At 41.5% G+C, this 26,879-nt stretch overlaps 1 protein-coding gene across 5 annotated transcripts in view; it reads right to left on the bottom strand.

The window, feature by feature from the left end:
* Window positions 1-26,879, bottom strand: part of SULF1 (sulfatase 1) — a 175,767-nt gene that overhangs the window by 120,656 nt on the left and 28,232 nt on the right. For all 5 annotated transcript variants that reach the window (XM_019822760.2, XM_011291362.3, XM_019822762.2 and 2 more), the window contains one exon: window positions 20,624-20,718. The gene's annotated coding sequence lies outside the window, so the exon portion shown is untranslated. The remainder of the gene's footprint in view (window positions 1-20,623; window positions 20,719-26,879) is intronic.

Genomic DNA, 26,879 nt, shown 5'->3' with positions numbered 1-26,879 from the left:
TTTTAACAGGATGAGTAGTAAAACTTCAGAAATGATAGGTTGACCTTTGGGAACAGAAGTCTAGAAACTTAAATTCTCCTTTGCACTAAAATGCTGCCAATAGCCTTGCAAAGAAGTCCTTTATGCTGAGCGTGTTCAGGAGAGCTCTCTGCCTGGGTAGTAACTGCTCTTCTAACACGGCCTTGTGAGTGAAGGGGTTTTGTTGCACCCAAGCCCTCTGGTTAGTGAAGTTCCTGGGAAATACTTTCTGCCACTGTCCTAAGCATCCCTAAGCTGGCAAGGGTTGATTACACAGCAATTTGTACCTATAAACTTTACAGTTCTGGGGTGGATCTAGTAAATTTTCATTATTAACGTCTGATCATTTTTTCTGAAATATATTCTAGCAAACAATAGCGTGGGAATTATCCGCTGAAGAGCTTTAAGAAATACATTCTCTGTCTTGGACTATCTAGAATGATGTCTTCTGTCCTCGCTGCCGAGCCCTTTGTCTTTTCCCACCGCTACCTCAGACTGGAGTCAGTGCTAAAGACTTTTGTTGCCTCTTTAAAGACACACAGTTTCTAGCAATCACACCAACAGGAAGCTTCAGTGCGTATTACTTAGCTCACACTGGGGCAGCCTTGTGGTCGTCTTAGAACGCAAGCTCTCTGACAGCAGAGGCTGTGGGTCACGTCCGACATCATATATTCAGCGCCTACGTTAATATCCCACACACGTAATACGTGCATTGATATTTGTTAAAGGAAAGAATGCCCGCGATTTGCCATTTCTGAGAAAGTCCACAAAATTCACTTCGCAAAGTATCGCCTGCCTGGGCAACTCATTGCAATTTATGACGTTATCGTCATATACGGTAAAAACTGAACAAGATCTTAACTTATCAAAAATCCTTTGACTTAATGGTTTTTTCCCATCTGAGTATTTCTTTCTCCTTACCCAATTTCCTAGAAAAGTACAAGGAAAAGGTTACTTCCAGTTTACTGAGTTTTCAAACAAATCACCTGGTGGCATCCTTGCCATTGCTCTCCATGGCAAAGACATGACTCATTAACGTGAAAAGGAAAATTACACTGGGGAAATTCTACCTGGCCATCTTTCTCAATTTCACTCCAAAGGAAATAGGATTTGTTTCCACCACTGCAAAGTTGAATTTACAACAAGATTAACGGTCAAGTAAGTTAGTCCCATTGAACGTCCTCTGAGCATCTGGGGGCTCGCATTTGTACAGAATCTGACCAGGTGCTGTTCCTGACTTCCAGGATTTTTTTTTTTCAAGTGCTCTTATGGCATCAAGGATGGAATATGGCTTAACTCTGAAAGTATTAAAATTTAATCATATCCTCTGAGCTGTCACCAGGACAAACACTATGAATTACTTTTGCAGGCATAAAGTCTGTCTAGGTATCGTTAAAATAAATTCACATCTAAATGATCTTTTGTCACAGTAAAGAGAAGATGCAAAGCCATAAAAAGGGGGTAATAAAGCCACTACCATACATATAAAGCATTATCCACCATCCTTCAGAGATTTGGGCTCTTTTTCCCAGAGAAGATCCTTGGTTTAGTATTGCCATAAAGCAAGCCTAGACCCTCTATGCTTCAATTGGATTCCTTCTTCTGTGTTGTTGTTGGCACCTTCCTAAGGATGTTCTTGTTTATTTCACTGTTAAATAAGAAGCAGCAAGTTATTGTGCATCTGGATGGTTTCTGGTGGGGAAAGGGGGAAAAATCTCATTTTGGCAAAATGTCACTTTATATGAAGTGCAATGATTTATCCAGGTTTCTGTATAAATATGTTATCTTTGAACAATATAGTTCTAGAAAATTGAATGTAAATTTGGGTATATCCACTGAATCAGTGTTATGCTAAACTCTTTCTTAAAGCCTGCCTTCCTTCCTTCCTTCCTTCCTTCCTTCCTCCCATCTTCCCTCCCTCCCTCCCTCTCTCCTTCTACTCTCCTCTTTAAATCCACATGCTTTCTTATTTCTCATCTTAACAATAACAAAAAAAGATTAGCTCATGATATTGGATTACATAGCTTAGTACTTCCATCATTATCAACTGACTCCGGGACATTTCTTCCCATTTCTAAGTGACTTTAGCTTCTTCTCCATTCTCAGTCTCTGCAGTATTATGCCTGCCTGAGTTCTTGGAGATTTCAAAGATTTCTCAGCACCACTGCCTCTTCCTTTCTGGGTCACCTCTCCTCTCCCCTAACTACTCCCTAGTCCAGCTGGTCAATCCCTAGCCCTGAACAATACTGGAAACTGCCTCTTGTCCTGGCATCTCAGTGGCCCGTGTCCTGCCCTGACACTGCTCTCTCAGTCTTTCAGTCTGCCAACCCCAACGGTTCTTTGACATGGCAGAGCTCTCTTCCGTCCTTTGATCCTACCATTCTTAGTGGCCCTTACTCCCTTGACGTCTTCACCCCTCTCCTTAGCATGTTAAAGTCATTTCACACAGTCAGTCATTGCAATCAGTCCTTTATGAAAATGCTCAGCCTCCCCACCTCCCCCGTCACTTTGCCACCTCTGCCTGGGACACCACAGCCCTAGTTAAGTCCGACTCCCTGCCTATTCTCATCTGCAACCTGTGCAACTGCCCACATCCGGAGAAAGGCACGCTGCCCTGAAGGGGCTCATGCTGTACCCGTGCCACAAACCTCAAGGAGGCCCTGGATGCTTCCGGGCAACCACCCTGTCTTACCCCAGTCCAGTTACTCTTCTGTTCCCTCAGATATCTGTTTCCCATCCCCTCGTCCCCGCTCATGCCCTCAGCGCTCCTTCTTCACCGGCACTCTGAGCAGATGACCTGGGCTCATACTTCACGGAAGAGACAGAAGCAGTTGGAAGAGAACTTCCAGAGGCTCCTCTACCCCCACCGGCTCACCTACCAGCATCTGTTCCCCTAGGCTCTGCCTTCTCATTCACTTGAGTCGATGAGTCCTCCTCATTCTCTCAGTCTGGAGCCAGTTCTTCCACCTCTGTACTAGGTTCTATTTCTTCTCATCTATTCAAAAAAACCATAGCTCCAGCAATGCTCCCTTCTCTTACTCAAATCATCTTCCCTCTCCCACTGACATCATTCCCAGCAGTGTGTAAACATGTGGTCATTTCTTCCATCTTGTTAAAAACGTTCATGACCTTACTTGCCTCGTATCATCAGCTACCGCCCCTTGTCTTTGCTCCCCTTGCAACAAACTCCTTGGAAGAGTTGCCATATTTCTGTCTTAGTCTCTCTCCTTCCATTCTCTCTTGTGCCCAGTACAACCAGGCTTTCTTGCCCTTTATTTCACCAAAGTTGCTCTCATGCGCATAACCAATGACCGCCAAGGAGAGAAATACAATGGTCAGTTCTCAGTCCTCAGCATACTGGACCTGTCGGACCTAGTTGATCATTCTTTCCTTCCCCAAACACTGTCTTCATTCAGCTCCCAGGAAACCAGGAACTCCCTCACCCCTTGGTGCTCCCCCTACTTCCCTGGGCCCCTCAATCAGTGTCTTCTGACGTCTCCTCTTCTCTTTGATCTCCACGGCACCTGGTCGTCACTTCTTTTCTCTGTGTATACGCACCTCCTTGTTGATATTATGCTTACGACTTCCAAATGCAAACCTCTATTTTCTTTTTTTTTTTTTAACATTTTATTTATTTTTGAGACAAGGAGAGACAGAGCATGAACAGGGGAGGGTCAGAGAGAGGAAGACACAGAATCTGAAACAGGCTCCAGGCTCTGAGCTGTCAGCACAGAGCCCGATGCGGGGCTTGAACTCACAGACCGCGAGATCACGACCTGAGCCGAAGTCGGCCGCTTAACCAACTGAGCCACCCAGGCGCCCCGCAAACCTCTATTCTCAAACACACACTGTCTATGCAGTCTGCAAATAAATCCAACTGCCTGTGTAATGAGATCTCTTCCCCTCGGAAATCTAAAAGACACCTCGAATTTGATTCCCAAAACTGAACTCCTGATCTTCCTCCCCAAAATGCTTCCAACGGCAGCCTTTCCAATCTCAACTGGTGGCAACTCTATCCTTTCAGCCGCTTGGACCAAAACATTTGCAGCATCTTTGATTCTTCTCTCCTCCCACCCCCATACCACTTGCAATCAATCAGGCAATACGGTCGGTTCTATCTTCAAAACTAGCTAGCATCTGACGACTTTTCACTACTTCCACTGCTTTCACCAAATCTGAAGCCCTCTTATCTCTTTCAGTAATAATTCACCTTTTCTTACCTTTGCCCATCTATAGTAGGCTCTCCACGTGGCAGATAGAGAGAGTTTTTGACAATATAAATCAGAATGTACTCCTCCTTTGTACGAAACCCTGCGATGGCTCCCTTTACAGCCAGAGAAATAGACAAAGTCCTTCTCGTGGCCCACAGGTCATGTGCTGGCCTATTGTTACTTGTTTGACCTAATTTTCCACCACTCTTCTGTTTGCTCACTTCCTTTTTGTCTTAATGGTGTCACTGTGAGTCTTCTAACATGTAGGTATCCTGGGGCTCTTGCTTTAGCTGTTCTCTCTGTCTGGAATGCTCTTCCTCAAGATATCTGGTTGCCATTTCCTTACTTTTTTCAAGTGTTTATCCAAATCTCACCATCTCAGTGGTTTCCCTGTGAAACCTCTTCAGCACTGCAACCCAGCCTGGTTTCTAAGTTTGCTGTACTTCTATTTCATAGCATGTACCACTTTCTAATAGGCTATATATGTTTGACTTGTGTGGATCTTTACTTTTATTTTCTGTCTTCTGCTACTTGAAGGTAAGAACCACAAGAGTCAGGAGCTCTGAATAATCTGCTCACAGATGTATCCCGAAAACCTAGGACAGGGCTTGGCATGTCATGTGGTAGGCGCTCAGTGAGGATTTGTCGAATTAACGAAGGCGTAAAGTAAAGGAAGGGACAAAAAAGGTGAGTTAGCCTGGTTTCTCTGAGCTATCTGCTTGGAAATTTGCTTTTTGTTGAGACTTCAAAGGAGATTGTTCCCAAAATGTTATGCCTGACTCTAGAGCCCCTGTTATTGAGTCTTTTCGCTTTCCAATTAGAATGAACTCCAAGTAGCTGAGAAATCCCCCCCCCCCCACATCTCACGAAAACAAGGTGCTGCCACACCTCAGCCACTGGTAACTATTACATACTCCCTGGGGACATTATATGTGAACTTTTAAAAAGACGGAACTAGGTAAGTGGCCTCATTTTAGGGTCTGATATAAAATGAAAAACTCAGAGCAGGTTCATCTAAAGCTTGGCCAAATTTCACGTAAACCTGGCTCACCCTGAAAGGGAACCTCTCAGCTGATATATCTTTTCAAATGGAAACTATGCAGAATTCAGTGGCTTCATGTGGTTTCCACCCCAAACCAGGTGGAACCAGAGGCTTTGGCAAAGATTCACGTGAAATTCTTAACTGGGAAATATAAACCAAGGGGGTAAATGTTGGAGAAAAACAAAGTGAAATAAAACCTTTAGTTCTGAACGGTCCTGAAACCGCAAGCTTAAATCGCTGCTCTTAAACATCACCTCACTCACACGCTTTAAATAAGTGCAGTCATTGTTTTGAAAAATTTCCCCCACTAATGAGCCGGTTTTTTGTTATCTTGTATTAGAAATTTCAGGGGTCCTTCACACTCATGTGGAGATCAAGTTATTATTTCCATCTGGCAGGCTTTGTCATCAAAGAACAAAGATGAGGAGGTGACCTGACGAAGGCACCTACAAGAATGAGCCAACAGAGCGGACATCTCGTTCACAGCTCAGTTCCTTACCCTAAAAGCCTGCTGCCTTTCATTGAAGGAAGCCAGAAATACAGTCACAAAGAGACAAAGGGAAACCTTAAGACTCCTGTGGATCAGGTGAGATTAAGTATTAAAAAACTGTGCTTTTGCTTTTGACGGTAACAGTATTGTGCAAACTCTGAGTTGACATGGAGTAGGAATAATTTATCAGTAATGGGGTTTGTGTGTGTGTGTGTGTGTGTGTGTGTGTGTGTGTGCTTGTGTATGTTTATAGGACTGGAATTTTAGGAACCCTTTCAATAGGTAAAACTATTCTAATTATAGGAGATGCACTCATAACCAGAGACTTTTAAGCATCAGAAAATTTTAAGATATTTCCACAGGGTGCCTAGGTGGCTTAGTTGGTTAGGTGTCCAACTCATGATCTTGGCTCAGGTCATGATCTCACGATTCGTGAGTTCGAGCCCTTCATCAGGCTCTGCACTGACAGTGAGGAGTCCGCTTGGGATTCTCTCTCTCCTCCTCTCTGCCTCTCCCCCACTCGTGCTCTCTGAGTCCTCTCTCTCTCTCTCTCTCTCTCAAAATAAATAAATAAGCTTAAAAAATAAGTAAAGAGAGTTCCACAAATCCTACATTCATCCAGCTACAGATATTTCTTATATAAAACTTGTACAGATATCGTATTAAGATTTCAGAGAGAAATCTTTAACACAAAAATGTAGGACTCCTTTCGACTCAATTTGCGCAGTTTATAGAAGTTTGACTGTAATTCCTAGTTTATAAGTCTACTTTTCGATCATAGAAAGAGAGCTAGATAGACTTCTGAAAGACCAACTCAATGCATCTTGCTATTAAATAAAAAGCCATCCTAGTCCCTTCAAAAGATGGAGGTAAATGCAACTAAGGTCTGGACATTTATAATCCTGGCATATGCTTAGAGGCAGAAATCCCTGAAGGTAAATACTGCATTTGCCAACTTCGTGGACTGAATGTTAAAAACAGCCACTGCTACTTTTGATTTTAGAATAATTTGTCATTACTGTCCTATAGGTACTTAAAAACATGTGATCTCTGTTTCTGGACACGGGCATGTTACAGCTATAAGGAATGCTAAGTAAGCTTAACATAGAACTTGTCTACCATAGCATTGATCCCGAGCTTATGGGAATTTGGCTGCTGAACAGATTTTTCTCTGTGGCTTAAAAAAGCATGTATTACAGAAGTGCTTAGATATTTACATCAATGCCTCAACTAAATAGAGATATTCTAAATATTGTGGATCTCTTTAACAATAGTCATTCGTTCTTTCATTCAACAGTATTTATTATGCCTGTTATGTGCTAAACTCTATCTTAGGCATTGGGAATACAGAGATGAATGAGATCTTGTCACTGCCTTGAAAGGTCTTAGTGATTAGTGGGGAGAAAAGAGAAAGAAACAAGGTTTGAATACAGATGTGGTAAATCTTCTATTTCTTTCTTTCTTTCTTTCTTTCTTTCTTTCTTTCTTTCTTTCTTTCTTTCTTTCTGATCTTCTATTTCTAATCAAGATGGAGTAACTGCTACCAAACTAGTCCTCCCACTATGAATGGTTAGAAAACTGGACAAAGCATATGGCACAAATCAGACACTGGAAGATAAGCTATGATCCCTGAGAAAAGGAAGGCGAGTGAGGTATGTCCCCCTAGACACTTTCTGGATATGGCACAGAGAGGGGTACCCACGCAGAGCTGAAGAGACAGGGTGATTTGAGGAGGGAAGTGGAATCTGCGGGGTAGAGACAAAGAGAAAGAGCTCCAGAAATCTGTATGGGGTCCCCTTGAGTCCTCGGCTGCATACTAAACCACAGATGTGTGGGGTGAGACGCCACAGAGTTGGGCGAAGGATGACTACCAGGCAAAGAATTAGTGGGGAGCTGTAAGATCAACAGTTTACACTACATATGGCTGGGGATACTTATGTTCTGACTGGAAAGGTCAAGCCTTGAGAATAGGGCTCACTAGCCCTAGAGTGTAGATCACTCTAGATCTGACCAAACACAACTTAACAAACTTTAAAAAATCCCAGTTGATCCTCAAGTAAATTAATAATCTTGCCAGAACAAAATCCAATATTCTTTAGAAGAAGACACCCAAATCCAGACATTCAACAATGTAATATTCACAATATCCAGCAGCCAATCAGGTATTACTAGATATGTGAAAAAGCCGAAAAAGGTGACTCCTAACCAGGAGAAATGCTGGTCCTAGAAAAAGAAAAAAAAAAATCACAAGAAAAAGATAAATCCATTACTGTGTATGGTGATGGATGTTAATTGGACTTACTATGGTAATCATTTTGCAATATATACAAATACCCAATCATTGCATTATACATCAAAAACTAATATGGTGTTATGTTAATTATACCGCAATAAAAAAAGAGAGACTCTGAAATGACAGCGATGATTGAATGAACGGATGAGGAATTTAAAACAGCTATTATAAATATGCTCAAGGATTTGAAGGAACACGTGAACATAATGAACAGATACACGAAACTATTAAAAAGAAGCAAATGGAATTTCTATAACTGAAAAGTACAAAATCTGAAAGGAAAGGCTTTTCAAAAAAGTGAGTGCAGCCCCCGTGGCCTGTGGAACAATTTTAGTATCAAGTAGTCTAACACGCATGTAATTGGAGTCCTGGGAGGGGTGGGGGTAATGGGGAAATATCTGAAGAAATAATGACTGAAAAAAATTCTAAATGTGTTTAAAAAATGTAAGCCCCACCAGATCCAAAAATCTCAGCTAACTGAAAACATGATGAATGCAATCTGATGAATGCTATACCAGAAACACACAAATGTGAGCCTATCCTAAATTTAAAATACATCATTTTCCTTGACCAACTTGTGCATTAATTCCTCCTTCCTTCTGCACATCCACTTGGAACGATCATCGACCGCCACCCCCCACCCCCGCTTCCTGTCTAACCAAGTGTCAAGATGGTCAGGATCTGTGGTAAGGAGAGGGGGCGGCAGAAGCAGATGATGAAAATACAGAATGAAAAAATATAGAGAAACTCTTTTCTATTCTTTCCCTGTCGTCTGCTGGCTTGTTGTTCACTAGACATTTTTTTTTCTTACTTTCCGTTCATGTCTTACAATTAACTTACCCTATACTTACTGTTTAAAGCCCCCAGGCTCCAATGAATATTCTGCTCGTTTTGCCCCATCCCTCTACTTTCCTTTAAAGTGCCTACTGGTAAAACCCCACCTCCTTTCCGTACCTGAATTATTTTCATCTCTCCAAAAACTCCTACTTCCTGGTTCCTTAATTTGTGTTTCATTAGAATTTCAGCCTGAATAGATCAACAGCATTGCTTAAGAGGTAAGGAGAAACCCTTACTTTCCTTACAAGGGGTGGGGAAGTAGGTTAGGGGTCAAGAAGCAGAGATGTGAAGATAAGTTTTCGGGTTTACAGACTGTCACAACGAAGTGCCTTTTTTCGCAAAACTTTACCCTTCAAGCTTGGATTTCTAGGCGGGCTTGCGAAAGTATTTGTGCCTTAACGGGCCTGTAAAAAATACAGCATCAATAAATAATATTACTAGATAATCTAGATTGAACCACTGGTAGACCAGTTTATACATGATCATCTTTAACACTGTCCATTTGTAAGTAGGGATCTGCCCATATTCACAAATATTCATATCAACAGACATTTCGTCTCAGTTGTTGAGAGAATCTAGGGTCAGTTTGAATAAAAGAAAATAAGATGGGAATCACGTATGTTTTCATTCTTTATTCTCATTGTATCTATCATTTTCCTAACAACACTCAGGTGAAAAGTATAATTCTCATCTGAGAGGCGGTCAATCCTTGGTAGACGATAGTAAAGGCATAACTGGCGGAATCTGGTGGTGTCATCTTACAGCTGGAAGTGAACCCCTATATCGTATTACAGATGAGAAAATGAAGGCCCAGAAGTGTTAAGTAACTTGCCCAAGGTCACACAGCCACTTAAATATACAGCCGGGGCAAAACTCAGCCTCCCTGAAACCTTCCCTTATACCGCTCCCTCTTATTATCTTTACAGACAATACCAAAAATACATGTTGGAACCCCTTCCTAGAAAACTTCCTAAGGGTGTATGTTACTATTTGTCTTTCAGATGTTAGCTTTTGCTAGAATCCTCTGCCTCTATTTTTAGAAATATGGCTGAAATGCTGAAAGTCAGCCGGGAAGCCCTGCCCACACCAACAGAGCCCTTACATATTCAAACACTTAGGCAAGTAGAAGAAAGACTGTATGAGTTTTAAGATTTGCCACTAGGGAACTGGCCGGAGCCAAAGCACAGATGCCTCTTTTTGGCAATTCACAAAGCTCAACTTATTTATTTATTTATTTATTTATTTATTTTAACCTTTATTTATTTTTGAGACCGAGAGAGACAGAGCATGAATGGGGGAGGGTCAGAGAGAGAGGGAGACACAGAATCTGAAACAGGCTCCAGGCTCTGAGCTGTCAGCACAGAGCCCAACGCGGGGCTCGAACTCACGGACCGAGAGATCGTGACCTGAGCCGAAGTCAGACGCTTAACTGACCGAGCCACCCAGGTGCCCCAAAGCTCAACATTTTTAAGCCAGAAGTTGCAGCTTTGTTTTTTAAATTAAAAATGAGCATTCAGTGTGCATTTAACTACTTGCAAAGTACTGTGCTAAATGTAGTAAGAATGGAAGGACAATACTCCAGTCTCAAAAAGCACACAACCGAGTGTGAGGCACAGGAATGCAAATGACAGTATGGTACAAACGGGTCTTAAATAAATAAGAACCATAATTAAAGTATAAAGTCCACGGGAGTGCAACAGAAGAAATAATCAACTTCTGGCTGTGAGGAAATCAAGGGCTATTTTACATGGGTTGTGGCATTTAGCTTTCGCTAAAATGTGGTAAAAGAACATTCTGGTCCCATGTAATTCCAGAGCTCTGTCCATGAAGGGTGTGTAAGGGAGTGTGAGCAGTTTGGATGGGAGTAGCGGGTGTGGGGATCCCAACAGGGACAGGCTGGGAAGTCAGGTAGGGCCACAGCAGGAGAGGGAAGGAGGAGGAAGGGGGAAGTTCTGTGCTAAGACGAGATGAGACAGATGAATGTTCTCGGATACATGCTATCTGCGTGTCTTTGCTCCCGGCGCTTTGCACACACCTTCTCTCTGAGCCCCTCACAACAATATTATGAGGTAAATGCCGTTATCCACATTGTACCAAAAGGCAACCTGAGGCTCCCAAAGGCTACGCAGCTGACCCGATTCCACAAGCAGTAAATGATGGAGTGTCTCTACTGTCTTTTCACAGTATCGTGTCTCTCTCACACTCGTGGTCCCAGGAAGGCCTCAAGGGTTTGCACGTGATTCTTCGCACAATGGATAGCCACTGCACTGTTGTTCATTTAACGCCATGTGATGATAACCTTCAATTTTCACCTGGGAGATGCTAAGGGGGATGATGGAGTGAATAATACGCACGAACGAAGCACCTTTTCTGTCATTTCTCTGGTTCAGCAGGAGCGTGCCAGCTCCGGGCACACCTACATACTTAACCATAAAGAAAGAGAAGTAGAAAAATCAGACCCCAATTTTTTTTCCTAATGTTTATTTAGTTCGGAGAGAGAGACAGGGTGACAGAGACAGAGAGAGAGGGAGACACAGAATCCGAAGCAGGCTCCAGGCTCCGAGCTGTCAGCACAGAGCCCGATGTGGGGCTTGAACCCACCGACTGCAAGATGATGACCTGAGCCGAAGTCAGACGCTTAACCGAGCGAGCCACCCAGGTGTCCCTCAAACCCCAAGATTTTTAGATTTTGTGGCAACATTTGATATGCAATCAAAATTTTGAATTATACATATAAAATGCCGTTTTCAGAAGTATCAAACTCAGGCAGAATTAGTGCTCTCCACTGTGTGAAAAATCTCCAAAATACTTAGGAACGCTCTCTTCAGGAGACTTCTTTTAGGGACGCCTGGGCGGCTCAGTAGGTTGAGCATCCGACTCTTGATTTTGGTTCATGATCTCACAGCTCCTGGGGGCTGTGCGCTGACAGCGCAGAGCCTGCTTGGGACTCTCTCTCCTCTCTCTGCCCCTCCCCTGCTCGTGCTCTCTCTCTCAAAATAAATAGATAAACTTTAAAAAAGAGAGAGAGAGACTTCTTTTATCACTCTTTGAGGATACATATTTTTTTCCTCTCCTTCTAACCAGGGAATCCTACTGATGGCACGATGGGGAGACCAGGTGCTGTATAGTTGTCAACCTGGAGCCTTGAAATTACAGCATCTAAAGCGTAATAGCTGTAAAATATACCAAAACCCATCAAATGTATTTCATTTGTAAACAAAGGATTAAAAACAGCTTTCACGAGGCAAACCCAGTTTACACTTCTGTGGATCTCAGAATGCAGACTACAGGATAAATACCCAGCTATGTGGGGTCAGAATCTGGACCTGTGGAACCATGCAGATCTTTAAAGGAGAATCTTTGTATCGCATTAGTGACTATTATTATTATTATTATTATTATTTATTATTGTTTTTGGTGGCTGGGTGAGGGGAAAAGGTGAACCCGGGTCTAAGCAAATCTAAAGGGAAATCAGAAGTTCGAAAATTAAAAGCTGTTTTTTTTCAGTATGCTGACAATATAATCCCAAAGTACTTTTTCATTGATCATGTTATTGGGCTTCCGACAACTGTTACTGGAGGACGTTGTAAGTGTGCACACACACGATACTATTATTGCTACTGCTTGCGAGGCACACGCCCTACTCCCGTCCAGTTCCCACAGGGTGAGTGCTGTGACCCGTGGTTGCTTTCCCTATAGTGCCTGGTAATTGTCAGCGTGCGTGTGTGTGTGTATTTGAGTGTGTGGAATTATGGGCAGGGTAATGGTAGGGGAACATATTTTACACTTCATGCGTTTCTGGATTTTAAAAGTTTCCACAAATAATAACAATTGTTAACACGCATAACACACTGTATTAAGTGTTAAGCATTGTGCTGAGCCCTTTATGCACATGGAAACCTCTAACCCCCCAAACAGCCAGACACGGTATTAGCGTGGCCCTCAGTTTTCAGATGAGGATAGAGACACAAAGAAATTAAGTTACACGGCGAACCAACGACACGGCAAGCCATTCACACCAAGGCAGTCTGTCTCCCAAATGCATGTTCCTATCCAGTATCTACACTTCTTCCATGTACCACTATGAATTAGAAACCGAGAGACTTCCAATTTAAGAAGACCACATCACCTTTGCTGATGATAGCTCTTGAGTTCCCAAAGGCTCCCTAAGGTAGAAAAGGCTCTTGTTTACATCCCTTCAACACCCCACGGCGTACGTCTTTAGACATCCATGAAGGCCAACAGTTCAGCCTTCTTATTACCACGTAGATGCATGATCTTACTGTCTACACGAGTCAGAGAGAAAAAACAAATCAATGTTTTGGTAGTCAGAATCATCGTCTGTCATGTTTAGGAGTTGGCTGTCACTGGAACAGTTATTCATACATATACAGGCAATTCATCCCATACACACTCTGTCTTAATAGTTCTATAACCAGAGAGAAAGTTCTTCAAACTAAGATGGACTTGCAAATGTGAAATGTAGATTGTATTCCTTTCCCCTCACTCAGAAGGGATATTTCAGCACGTGCAAACTATTAAGCTGATACTGTATTGGACATTTAAAAGAAATTCCTCTATCAATCAATGACTGGGGGGGGGGGCGGGTAGAAAAAGCAACTAGAAAATTAAGAATTTCCCTAAGAGAAAGACAGTCTTGTGCTTGAGAGCAGAGGGATGGCCTCTGTCTGCGGGGATGCAGGTGACGGCAATTTCTGGATCCATTTTGGGACATGACTGGAGGCAATGGACAAGATTATGAAAAGCAATGGCACCCATCCTTGGTGAGTTAATCTTCCTCCGGCCCCAATCATAAAGATTATTGGGAGTCAGTCCTGAGCTGAATTCCAACAACCACAAGGGCATATAATACAAGTTATTTTTTTCACGCCTACATTTAATGCCTCAGCCAGTAAAGATAGTTCATTCTGAAGCTTTTCGGAAAAATCCACTGAGTGCATAGTTATAATCCAAGTGATTCTATAGCCTTCCTTCTCTGCAAAGCATTTTTGAATGTTTGCCAACCATCAAAAATACACATTGGGATTAGTTTACTGGCAGAGACATAAAAGTAAAAGAATAATGAGGGAGCAAAAAGGTGCTGGGAATAGAAGAGTGTGATGGGAACTAACGATGGCCGTGCCATACCTCAGCCTTGTAATACCACAGCAATAGCGTTACGTTGTGCTGGAACGACTCCCTACATCTGCTTCCCCACAAATGTACTTTTCCATTCTTCATCTGCATTTACAACAGCCTAGTAAGGGAAGTGGGACAAGTATATTCTAATTTTGTAGAAAGCTACACAGTCAACAAAACGCCTAAAATGGGAACCGACTCTTAGTGCAGCGTTCTTCGAACGGCAGGATTTTGTGACTAGCAGGATGATGGCAAACATCATCAGGCAAACATCACCATCATTCAAAAGATCTATATCCCTTATAGCACGGGCAACCGATGGCTCTGAAAGGCTGCTAGTCCCTCTCCTGTGGCCACTGTGCATTCCTGAGCATCACCGTCTGGCTAGCCCAGATTCCTATGAATATTGTAGAAGAGATTTAATCTGCTGGGGCATTCTTACTTTAAGTAATAAATACATTTTAATCAGAGAATGCATCAAATCTTCTTTATATTTTTTGGTAAAACTATAAAAGCAAGTAATTTTAAAATTAATTTTAGCGGGGGAGGGCGCCTGGGTGGCTCAGTCGATTAAACACCCGACTCTTGGTTTCAGCTCAGGTCATGATCTCACAGTTCGTGGCTTTGAGCCCCACATCAGGCTCCATGCTGATGATGCAAAGCCTGCTTGGGGTTCTCTCTCTCTCCCTCTCTCTCTGCCCCAACCCTTTCTCTCTCTCAAATAAATAAACTTTAAAAAACTAAAAAAAAATTTATGGTGAACCCCATTGTAAGAAGCCATGTCTGCTTTACCTGCTTTGTAAATAATGGATGTGCTTAAAGTAACACCTGCATTTTAGATGCTATTGTCAACTGGCTATGGTTAATGAATTTAGATTTCTTTAAAGGCTACTAGGAGATAAACAGAAAAGAAAATCAAACACTGGAAAATTTGAGTTTCTGATGATGTCTATCACTTGTTTGGAAATATTATGGATGCCTTTTAATTAAAAAAAGTTTTTTAATGTTTTTATTTATTTTTCAGAGACAGAGAGAGAGAGAGAGAGAGAACAAGTTGGGGAGGGGCAGAGAGAGGGAGACACAGAACCCGAAGCAGGCTCCGGGCTCTGAGCTGTCAGCAAAGAGCCTGACGTGGGGCTTGAACCCACGAACCATGACGAACCATAAGATCATGACCTGAGCCAAAGTCAGATGCTTAGCTGTCTGAGCCACCCAGACACCCCAATTTTTAAATAATTATACTCTCTCAAAGGCCCTGTAGCCTGACCATCTTCCATTTAAAAATAAGGAAGCAGAACTAACTAAAATTTAAATAAAAATGTGAAAAAAAAGGGAAGCAGAAACCACTGAAGTTCATGTTAGACTCTACCCCCCCCAAAGGATCCCTTCAAAATGTGCCACCTTGCATTGTGACAGCCATAATCCGCAGCAACTTTCAAACACATTTGTCCCAAATATATCACTACAAGATTCTCTAGTAATTTGAGGGCAACATCATAAAACCAGTATGAATTCTCACCGGAATCTAATTTTATTTTTACATTTTTTATAGTCTACCAGAGAGAGAAGGATCTTACCATCCCCGAAGATCAGCGGTTTGCCAAAAGCGAGCATCGAATTTTGTAGATTCTCTAACCTGCAGATGCGAATGTAAAAAGCCTCTAGTGTTCCAGTTCTACCCTTATAAATACTCACACGGCAAAAATGTCCCAAAAAAGTCTCCATCAATGACCTATTTGTTTGGAGCCCTAGATAATGCGGTAACAACAGAACCTTAATAACAGGATTTGACCTTATCACCTAATTATTCAAGGGATGACTTCTTAGAAAACTTAAACTTCATTGGTAATTGTGATGCTCTCCTTAGGAAATCTAAGCAGATGAATGAGGTTAAATTAGGACATCATTGAGAGAAGGAACCTAAATTTGAATATATCTGCCACCAGTGGCACGGGGGATTCAACAGTGACACAAATCAAATGCTTCCTATGTAAGCAGAGTTAATCAGTCCTGAAAATGCACTAACATAGTACAAAGCAGTATTTCTTTTCAGGAAATGCAACATTATACTGGCAAATATATTCCATCTTAACTCCAAAATGCCATTCAAAACCATCCTATGAAAAAGGACATCAATTTAAAACATCTGGCCTGAAACCAAGTTGTGGAGTTGCATTTTACTTCTTAAAATTCACTGTTGTGAGAATGCAGACTTTTTCTATCCTAAACTGTGGCTCGCTGATCTTAAGCAAATGTTGTGCCTCTAGCGTGGGTCATTTCAGCATTGGATGGACTGATTCTGTCCTTCTGATCCGTCTTAAAGATGTCTTGGGGGACATCTTAATGTAAGCAGGGCCCTTAGACCCTTCCTAACAAGCATTACCACAAAGTGATCTCTTGTAACACTCATGGTTCCAGGCATAGAACAAGACCATTGTGTGTGACCTGATTTCATTTCAGTGACTGTCCCAGTAAAGAATGACATCATCCCATTCTTTTTTTCTTGATCTCCACTTGTGACTGTCCTCATCTCCCCGCCCCCACCCTCATCATAATTAAACTGCTCTCCTCCCTCCCGCTCCACACTCCTCATCCCCAGAGAAGTAGCTATTTTCCTCTTAACTTCCTGCCTGAATGTATCATTACGGCAAGAGCAAAGGGCTTTCCTCTGGTCGGTTAATATCCCCGGAGTTTGTTTCCTCGCCATAGTAGACAAAGCCCTATTCTCTTGGCAGCCAAAGTGCACTGGGAGGACCGTCTGCTGGGATAGGTCTCAGTCAGATGAAAATGGAGAAAAGCCAGCAAGAGGTGACACAGCCTGATGGGCACAACGTTTCCCATCCTATTGACGTTTGGTGTTTTCTGTCACCACAAACTCCTTGGCTTTGAGGATGTACTGTCTACACAGGTCCATTTAATGATGTGTATGCATGTGTGCACATTGGTATGCCTGCGCATACTGGCACTTGCTTTATCGCTTACATTTGTATTAGGACTCACATGTGAAAGTACTTAGTTTCGGAGGGGCTGAAAGGACGATGCAGGAGAAGACATTAGTTTAAAAACGGGCATTAGAAGGCAACTAAATAAAACGGCTATGTGAGGAAGGTGTGGGTTAGATTTTTTTTTGACTGTTATCTCTTATCGGGAAAAAGCAAAATCCACTCAGGTGTCCACATCTATGGAATAGAGCACAATTTCAGACTATGAACTCTGAAGACAATGCAGAAACTGTAGACTGTTTCGATATAAGAGTGAAAAGAATCAGAATAAAATTGTATACTCTCTATGTTTCCAATTACATAAAATATTAGCTAGGACCATATGAAATTGCTGCTTTTGTGGGTCAGATATAGTCCATAGCAGCAATTTTCTATGATTCCACATTGCATATATTCATATTAGAAAAAAAATCCTGGGCTTGGGTTAAGTGGGTGTGTGTTTTACCTAAAAAAATTTCATATTGGGTCCCTATTATGTTGTGTTTTTTTTTATAAATTACTTTATGTCATTTTATTTTATTTTTAGTAAGAGAGGGAGAATGCATGATCCAGGGGCAATCAAGAATCTCGAGCAGGCTCTACACTCGGCACAGAGCCCGACATGGGCTTTGATCCCATGACCCTGGGATCATGAGCCGAGCCGAAATCAAGAGTCAGATACTCAGCTGACTGAGCCACCCAAGTGCCCCAGGTTTTATTTTTAAGTAATTTCTACACCCAACGTGGAGCTCAAACTTGAAACCCTGAGATCAAGTCACATGCTCCACCAACTGAGCCAGTCTAGTGTCCCGCTATCGTATTGTTTTACAACAAATACATTATTTTAATTGCCATTAGGATGTGCACTGAGAACTGTTCAGGGTGACAATGGTCACAAATGAAAACAGTTGGCTTCTTAGCAGCCCCAGATTCCGCTCTTTATATTCCGCAGCAAGCTTTAAATGCTCAGTAGATACCCAAAGAAAATTTTAGCAGTTTTTAGGGTCTAAATCTGAAGCTGATTCCTTGAAAAGATAGAGTTTACTATTACAATTTATGGACAATTTAAAAAATCTCTTAAATTTAAATTAAGGCATTGAGTATAACTTAAATTATTAGAGTAATATAGAAAATAATAAAGTGCCAGGGAGGCACAACTAAGACATGCTTTGATAAAATTTTCCATCCTAAATGGGCATCAACAGGGCTAGGAAAGGTCTTAATTTCCTTATAAGCAACATATTTGCTGTTCTAAGTTATCCCATCTGTGTGCCCCAAGCCTTGTCTGACAGTGCAGTTTTTGCGACCAGAAGGTACAATAGAAGCCATTCAGATTTTGGCAGGTGGACTTCAAGCTGAAAACCAGGCTCCACAAAAAAAATAACAGTCTGTTCCACAGGTGTGAACATTTTTGACAAGAACCCTCAAAATCTCCCCCAAGCTGTGAAATTTAATTGTCCTTTTGTTGTTTTATTGCATGTGAATACAACCTATCTCTCCTTGGAACAAGAGAGAATCTTCTGGCAATCGGATAGTCAGGGGATGCTTAGGCAGCTTCTGAGTTTTGCTTATGACATCTCCTGGTTCTGTTTCTTGTGTTATGTATCTTGGAGGTGATGCCAAGTTCACTGAACTGCAGGTAAGCAGTTCTTAAAGCTGGAAAAATATTAAATGAAAGAACTTTATATCCAGATGACATGAGCAGAGAGGTAATCAAAAATGCACAGGGCAGCATTTTGAAGCTCTAAGCCTCATTAAAGTGGTCCTTATTTTATAAACCTGACTGTCTGAGCACACAGAGAAAGGACTCATTTTTTTCTACAAAGTTTACCAGATGGGAAGACTGTGGATCTGTGAATACAGATGTGGTGGTGAAGAGTGACTCAGTTACCTATCTAATACAGCTCAAATGATGGATGAGGAAGGGCGGAGATGTTGAAGCTGGCCACTGGTCCGACTTTGAATTTGAATATTCCAGTCCAAAGAGAGAAAAAAAACAGACCAGAGACTTCTCTCACAGGGGGCCTATAGGTTTTTAAGAAGTAGTGTCTTGTGTGTTAAATTTGAGCATGTAATTCTAACTTGATGCAATATTAAACACATTTGTGTTTTCTCATAATAAGAATATACTAATGAAAAGGATATAATGCTTAAAGTGATAAAGTTGCCCATTAAATGGAGAACTGACTCAAGAAGATGAAGAACTCTGAAGTAGTCATAGTTCTACTGTTTATTGAATTTATTTCTAAACAGAAATCTTTTTTAGTTTCTGTTTGGGAGTATTTCCTCTCCTGTCCAGAGTTTGAAGGAAGGAGACTTCATTCAACTTCAACTTGTTTTCTCTTATTTTTTATTTAGCTTGTGGGTAACCAGCTTCCACTACATTTCTGGTGATACCCCAGACCATTTGCACACAGAGCACTGAGAATTACAGGAAAAAAACTGCCAGTGTTCATAATTTTCTGTCAAGGAAGTAACCCCACACTCCCATACACTTCTAGATATTTCCCTTCTAAATGTGGCATTTGTAGAGGACACAAAATGCTTAATGTCATAAGTATTAGAAAGAGGAGCTGGATAAATCAATCCTCAAAAGACAAACCTGAAATTCAGGCCAGACCTGTTGAAGATTTCATTTTGTTTTGTTTGTGTGAGGTTCACAAACTTTTTGGTGATTGGAGGACTTTATCCAAGCCAACCTGGGCCAACACAAGGCTTAGAATGACAAGCAAGCAGAGGGTAATGACTTTGAAGAGCTGCAATTTGAAACCAACAGGAACTCAGCAGTTTCCATTGCATTAATTTGGTTGGGGGTAGAAGGAAACAAATTTCAATGTTGACATTTAAGCAAAGACACATGGGGCTGTAAACTCACATGAATCAACACCCCTGAGAATGTTTCTGCAGCTAAGGTTGCATGGCTGGGATGAGTCTCTGTAACTCTTCCCAGCCCCACAACACTCAGGGCACTAGTGTGTATGTGGCCAAGACAAGAAACTGTGAAGGCAAGCTATGAACAAGACAGGTGACATCTGTGGTTTTCACTCCTGAGACTGTGGATGGCTGGGTGTAGCTGGCCTGCCATTGCCTGTGACTGATTCCCCTGAGCTTCCTGAGCAGCTCATGACATGTTAATAAAGTTCTATGATCCTTCTTTCCTCCCTTCCTCCCTTCCTTCCTTCCTCCCTTCTTCTTGTCTCTCTCTTTTCTCTTTTTCTTTTTCTTTCTCTCTCTCTCTCTCTCTCTCTCTCTCTCTCTCTCTCTCTTTCTTTCTTATCTTTCCACCCAATGTGGAACTCAAACCCAATAACCCTTAGATCACGAGTCACAGGCTCTACTGATTGAGCCATCCAGGCACCCTGATTCTTCAAATACTCATTATTCAGATGGTTCTTTTGCCATTCCTGAAGCCTAATTTCATGAAATGGCTCTACCACATTTAAGGCCCCTTTTAGCTCTCTCAGCCAAGAAGAATGAAAATGTTATAGGAAGGCTCTCTTTCTCACAATTCCCCATCCATGGAACTCTCCTCTCCTCAAGTGACATGGTGTGCTCAGGTTTAATTAGCACCTTGGTTTAATTAACTAAGAGATAAATGTTTGATACGAGTACCTTTGAAGATGTTCTGCAGTTACTCTGTCCTGGAGAACCTTCACGTCATCTGCCAAGTTCGCCTTCTTCAGACAGTGGTGGGTGGCAGTCAGCACCTACGATGGAGAAGAGTCAAAGTGTCCTCAGTTGCATTTTATCAGTGGCTTCTCTCATCTTTCTGATAGCGCCCTTTCACAACTTCAAAAGAGAACATCATTAGGAATAATATTCTCCAAATTTCATCCACGCTGATTTTCTTACAATCACTTGCAAGAGACTTTGAAGTATGGTGAGTAATTCAGTCCTTTTGTAGAAGTTTCTATTTGACTCTCTCTTCATCAAGGGAAAGACTTTCCCTCAGATTCATTTCATATTACTCTTTGACTGGATTTCCTAAGACTAATAAAGAAGAGTATCTTTTCAAAAGTTTAGAAGGTGTTCCAAGTTTAAAAGTTGAGTGACATCTAATTTGAGGTTATGAGACCTGTTTTAAAGGGAAATGTGCTGAGTCATAAAATCTAAAGTTGCTGTAAGCTATTATTTGATGAGTAGCAAAGTAAGCTACCTTGCTACTTATTTAACAAGTGGTTAAATTTGTTTCTATTCTGCATTTATTACAGTTGAAAAATGTAAGTAACTAAAATCAACTTAGATACTTTGAATAAGAGGAGACACGCAGTTTAATGCATTAAGTATTTGATGATGCAATCTTGCTGCCATGAATAGCACATTTTTAACATGTACACATCTATGATTTATAATATAGAAAAATATTAGATATATAATGTGTATCTTATCAGAAAATATAAGATACAAGAAATACAAAAGAATAGGAAAACATCACACATGATCTAATAACCCCAAAACTCCTTTACCCTGAAAAGGTATTTCTCTTGCCCATGTAAATAAATATTAAAACATTTCATTTGGAGCTTTCTTACCTCTTCACTGGTAAAAACAACTGTCTATTGGTATATGCAGAGGGGAATTGCAGAGGTAATGGGTAGAGATGATCTCCCTCAGGATAATAGACCTGGGATCTCTTCTTGATCTTAACTGGCCCTAGTGATCCGGGTTGAATGTGGGGCAGTACCTAGTCCTTTGCTCTGTTCTGGAAGCTTCATTCTTATAGTGAGGTTCCTGCAGCAGGGACTCCCTGGAGCTGGCCTGTTGCTGCAGGACCCTTCCTCCCACGCCACCCTTATCATGTCTCTTTCCATTCCTGACAGAAGCTCAACTCCTCCACCCACTTACGCCACCCTCTGTAATCTGGCACACCCAACCCAGCTGGCCCTTGAACTACTCCCCTGTGCTTCCCGTTCTGGGGGTTGGTGAGCTGTAGGACTTCTACTCTCTCTGTTCTCACGTCTCTCATAATATTACAAACCATTATAAGTATCACACGGATGTCTACTTTTTAAATACGTCCCTGGAGGACATAGAAATGTTTTTTTTTTTTTATAATTATGCATGACACCCTGTGATCTCTGGAAGTAAAAGTTAACACATGAATGTGAAGCTATAAGTATCTGGGATGGTCGCGCTGGCATAGCCTAAGGCCAAAGAACATCCTTTTTGCAATTGTTCTGAATATACTATTGGGCGTAGCAGACCCTGGAATTAGATGCCTGAATTCCAGCCTACAGCATTCACTAGGTGATCTTGAGTGAGTTACTTTCCCTATGCCTCAGTTATCCTCTGAAAAATGGAGATCTAACATTGTATCTAACCCACAGGGTTGATGTGAGAATTATATGCAAGCATCCATGTAAGAAATTTCGAAGAGTTCATGACCCATCATAAGCACACAGTAAACACTGGCAAGCATTATAATTGGGGTTAATTTTTGTTGTTGTTGTTTTAGCTCTTGCAGTGGTAATTTGCAATCAAAAGATATTTTCATGGACCGAGATCAGACTTTTCGTAAATTTTATACATGGAGGCTCTGATTTGTCATCATTAAAATGACAATTTGTGGGCGAATAATGTAACACTTTCATTGCTACCGGCTATTACAGAAAAAACAGAGGCAGCCTAAATATCTGCCTGGTAAGTATGTGCCCATGGGAGTCAAATACCTCCTGCAGTGCCGTGTAAAGTTGTATTGGCCAGAATAGAGCATGGTGATAAGACAGTTGAGCCATCGCAGTTTTCTGTTCCATAACCTTGATCCCAGCAGATGTATTGCCTGGATCCTGTCTTCATTTACACGTAGCACTCGTACCAATTCATTATAAATAGGCATAGTACTCAATGTGCAATAGAAATTTCTTACTAATAAAAATAAAGAAATTTCTTATTAAAATGTTTTTTCTTTTTAGAATTTCATTAATGAACACTTTGCTGAAACAAATTTATTCTTTAATTTCAGCAAAACAGCATCATCTGGCAAATAAAATTAACATTATTAAAGAGAATGTTATTGGTTTATGGTTTCGTTTATATTTAATCTGTAATTTCTTTCGGATTTTCAATGATATAAATATAATGATATTATTGTGGATGCAAAGTTATATAAATATCATTCAAGTGAGTTACGCCCAGGTTTTTTTTAGGGTTTATATTTCAGTCACATTTTAGTAGATAGCAATGTAAGACAATACATTGCAAGACAAGACAATGTGATCCACCAGTCAGGTAGGGAAACCCTATAGGAGAGTTCCCACCAGCCTGGCTTCCTCAGGGTCCCCCGTGAGACTCTCTTTATACTTTCATTTCTGCCATTTCTTACCTAGAAAAAGCCACAGTGATTCCCTCCACATATTCAAATTCTAAGCACCCGTCTGGGATCAGCTGAAGTCCTGACATTTCCTGACAAGGTCCATTTTCATTTCTGTCGTCAGCCCTCCAACACTTAGAAATTTGTGCCACAAATGTAACATTTAGTTATACAGCCCCCACTGTTGTTGCTGCTGCCTACACGGGTGAAGGTCTCATCTCTCCAACCAGGTTTTAAGATTGCTAAGCATGAGAGTTATACCTGGGATTTTATATACATCTCATACTCTAATCATAATGTGGCCCCCTGGTAAGTACCGGGCACTGATTGAGCATCACTTTATTCACTTATTTATCACTTTTTTTTCAATGTTTATTTATTTTTGAGAGAGAGAGAGACAGAGAGACAGAGAGACAGAGAGACAGAGACAGAGCTTGAGCAGGGAAGGGGCACAGACAGAGGAAAACACAGAATCCTCCGAAGCCGGCTCCAGGCTCTAAGCTGACAGCACAGAGCCCGAAGTGGGGCTCGAAGTCATGGACCACGAGATCATGACCTGACAGAAGTCGGACGCTTAACCAACTGAGCCACCCAGGCACTCCAGAGCATCACTTTATCGCCAGAACCTGAGTCACATATTGATCCCGGGTTTGTTTTGGAGTTTATTTAAGTTTTGGTCAAAAATATCTAATCTAAGACCTTGGAAGGTTCCTGAAGCAAGGATACATTTCCGGTCCACACGGCACTGAAGCTAGGCCACACAAACTTGAATGAAGCAGGGGATCTTTGGCCTCCCTCTAGACCATTTTGCCCTTTCTCTTTCTCAAGCCAGACTTATGATATTTTCTGTAAGCCACGGCTCAGCACAAGACTCAGATGTGTCTTACGCAAAGACGTGTGGGGGGAGAGAAAGAGAGAGAGAGACAGCGTGTGCTCGTGTGAATCTCAGTTTCTCTGTTCATAAAATATACAGATAAGATTGGGAGACATCCAAAATCCCTTTCTGCTCTAAAATTCTAGGAAATGCTGGCACCCGTGCCCATTAATTTGACATTAACATCCACAACTCAATGTGGGTGTGTGCCAGAATTTCACCTGCTGATAATATACTGGGAAGTTGAGTTGGATAGTTTAAGGACTGTACTTTAAAAGTTTGGTTTGGCTTTCCTCTCCGCATTAGCGTTGTACTTAGCACTTAGGGATCCATGCTATAAAGCAAGTAGATGATTGAACTTCACTCTTGGCTTTTTTCAGTTGTTCAGAAACTGAGCTGCATTTCCTGGCTCTCAAACTTCGTAAACTCATCCGATTTTGGTGCAGAGCAATGTCATTAAAATAACAGTCCTCGGTGGAGAACACTAGCAGCGTTCATAGCGAAATGCCGAAACAGTAACTGATGTTTTTAAACTGTGCCGCACACACATATACATTTAGACAGACGTGGACGGTAAACGCTTAGATTTCTCAGGTAGTTGTCCTTCCATTTCTTCTGGAAGCTGCTTTCAGTCTTGTTGCAGAAGTGCATTCCGTCTCTGCTTGCTGTGCCTTGGAAAGTAATAACAGTTCCAAACTGCTTTCCCTAAGGAGCTGTTGGAAGGTCCAAACTGTCCTCATTAGAAACCTTGCACTGAACCACACAAATCCTGCCATTGTGGCTGGTGCTCGCATGTGGGACTATTACTTCATGCACAATGACATGGGACCGAAAACATGTGAACAGGAAGCCAAACCCAAGAGAGAGTTGGGGAACTTCCAGCTTTCCGAACTGAAGCAGAATCCGGCGATATTCCGCACTCAGGTGTCTGGGGGACTGCACAGCTGCAGCCTATCCACTCTTCAAACACTGCTCAGGACAGCGCAGTGGCTCTGGTGGCACCCCGCCTGGAGTAAATCATCATGTCAGCAGACCCAAAACGACTGTGGAGAGTGGAGCACTTGCTTATGAAGCCAAGACTTTAAATGGCTTGAGTAGCCTACGTGTGGGATGGTCGGCACCATATATGGAAGCTCACTACATTCTTCAAGCTTCCTCTTGTGCTAATGGGGATTCCCCCAAATGTATCTTGCTCCTTCTTTAAATAATAAACTTTTGCAGGATGCAAGTTCATCTTATGCTAAAATATATAGAGGGTGATTATTTTGTATAATGGAGATAGTAACAGTTCCTTTTTGGAATTTTTCTTTTTCTTTTCTTTCTTTTTTTTTTTTTTTTTTTAATGTCGGAAGCTGTTTGGTAAAAATAGAAACCTTTTTCATCATTTCAAGAGCCCAAAATAATTTCTGAAGTTTGGGGGATTTTGAAGTGAACCATCAGAAGCCAGATGGGATTCAGCTTATAACCAAATATATCTTTCTGATGAGTGATAAACCTCTTTACATTCAGAAGTGGAAATAGCTTCTTAAAATCTGTTTTTAAATATGTTGATACAGTTTACCTACCAGACGGAAATATTATATGACTTTGTGAGACTAGTCATGAAGTCTGGGGCTAAGCCCGTTTCATAATAAGTGGTGTTTGCTCTGAAGCGTTCAGGTGCGGAAGGCACTCTGAAATGTGGGAAATCCGAGCGAGGCTCTGCCATAGAAAATTAAGTGCTGAGTGTAGAAAGGGTGAAAGGTATAAGAAAACGAAGGTAATCAAGTAATCAGACCTCAAAGATTTAAAATGTCACAGCTTCCTGTTAATCAGATTGTTTTCTATTCATTCTAAATATTAAAATTCTTCCAGTTGTCATCTTTGAAAAATTCGCAAATGTTATCCACCCGTTCTCTCCAGTTACGTATCATTCAAGCATATAGGAAGAACTTCCCTTGTCACACCGAAGAAGGAAATGGTTGTAGGCTGAGTAACGGCAAAGTAGATAATCACCAACTTTGCCTTAGTCTTAGAAACTACCTCCTTTTCTCTAGTTTCTGAGTGTATCCCCTAATTCAAGGACAGTGGAAAAGTCTGCTGTGGAAGGGCTTCTTCTTCATGATCAAATATTCTTTAGGAATATGTGTTCTTTCTCGGCAAGTATTCTACTAGCCCAGATCTTTTTTTCTGAGTCTCTGCTCATTCCTGATGGCTCAGAGGAAGTACAGATTAGTCTTTTTAAGGGTATGCATGGCTATTGGCAAGACTGCCCTAGACATGGCCTTCCTGTTGAAACGTTAATGGAAAAACAATCCACTCAACAGCACGGTTGCAAGATGAAAGGGCAGAGCCCAGTGAGTCTAGATATTGACATTTCTTGGGGGCACCAAGCAGAATAGGGAGGGCTTAAGCTTTGCCTCTCCTCAAAGCCACCACCCCAAATCTGGCAACTTTTACACTTTTTTAAGAACTACTTTTGATTTTTACTCAATGTTGGAGTCTACCCTCTCGCTGACACCTCAATTCAACATCTCCCCTCCCCCACCACCCCTCCAAACTAACTCAATTTTGTTATAAACTTGTGCCTCCTCTTGTTTTATGGTATTCCATCGTAGCTACCCGGGTGAGCCCAAAACTAACACAGACCTTTCCTTTTTCTTTCACTCCCTCATTCAGCCCCCAAGCTGAGAATGTCGTACCTT

Source organism: Felis catus, chromosome F2, assembly GCF_018350175.1.
Source record: "Felis catus isolate Fca126 chromosome F2, F.catus_Fca126_mat1.0, whole genome shotgun sequence".
NCBI lineage: Eukaryota > Metazoa > Chordata > Mammalia > Carnivora > Felidae > Felis > Felis catus.
The sequence above is the reverse complement of the archived record's forward strand: the minus strand, read 5'-3'. Positions and strand labels throughout refer to the sequence as shown.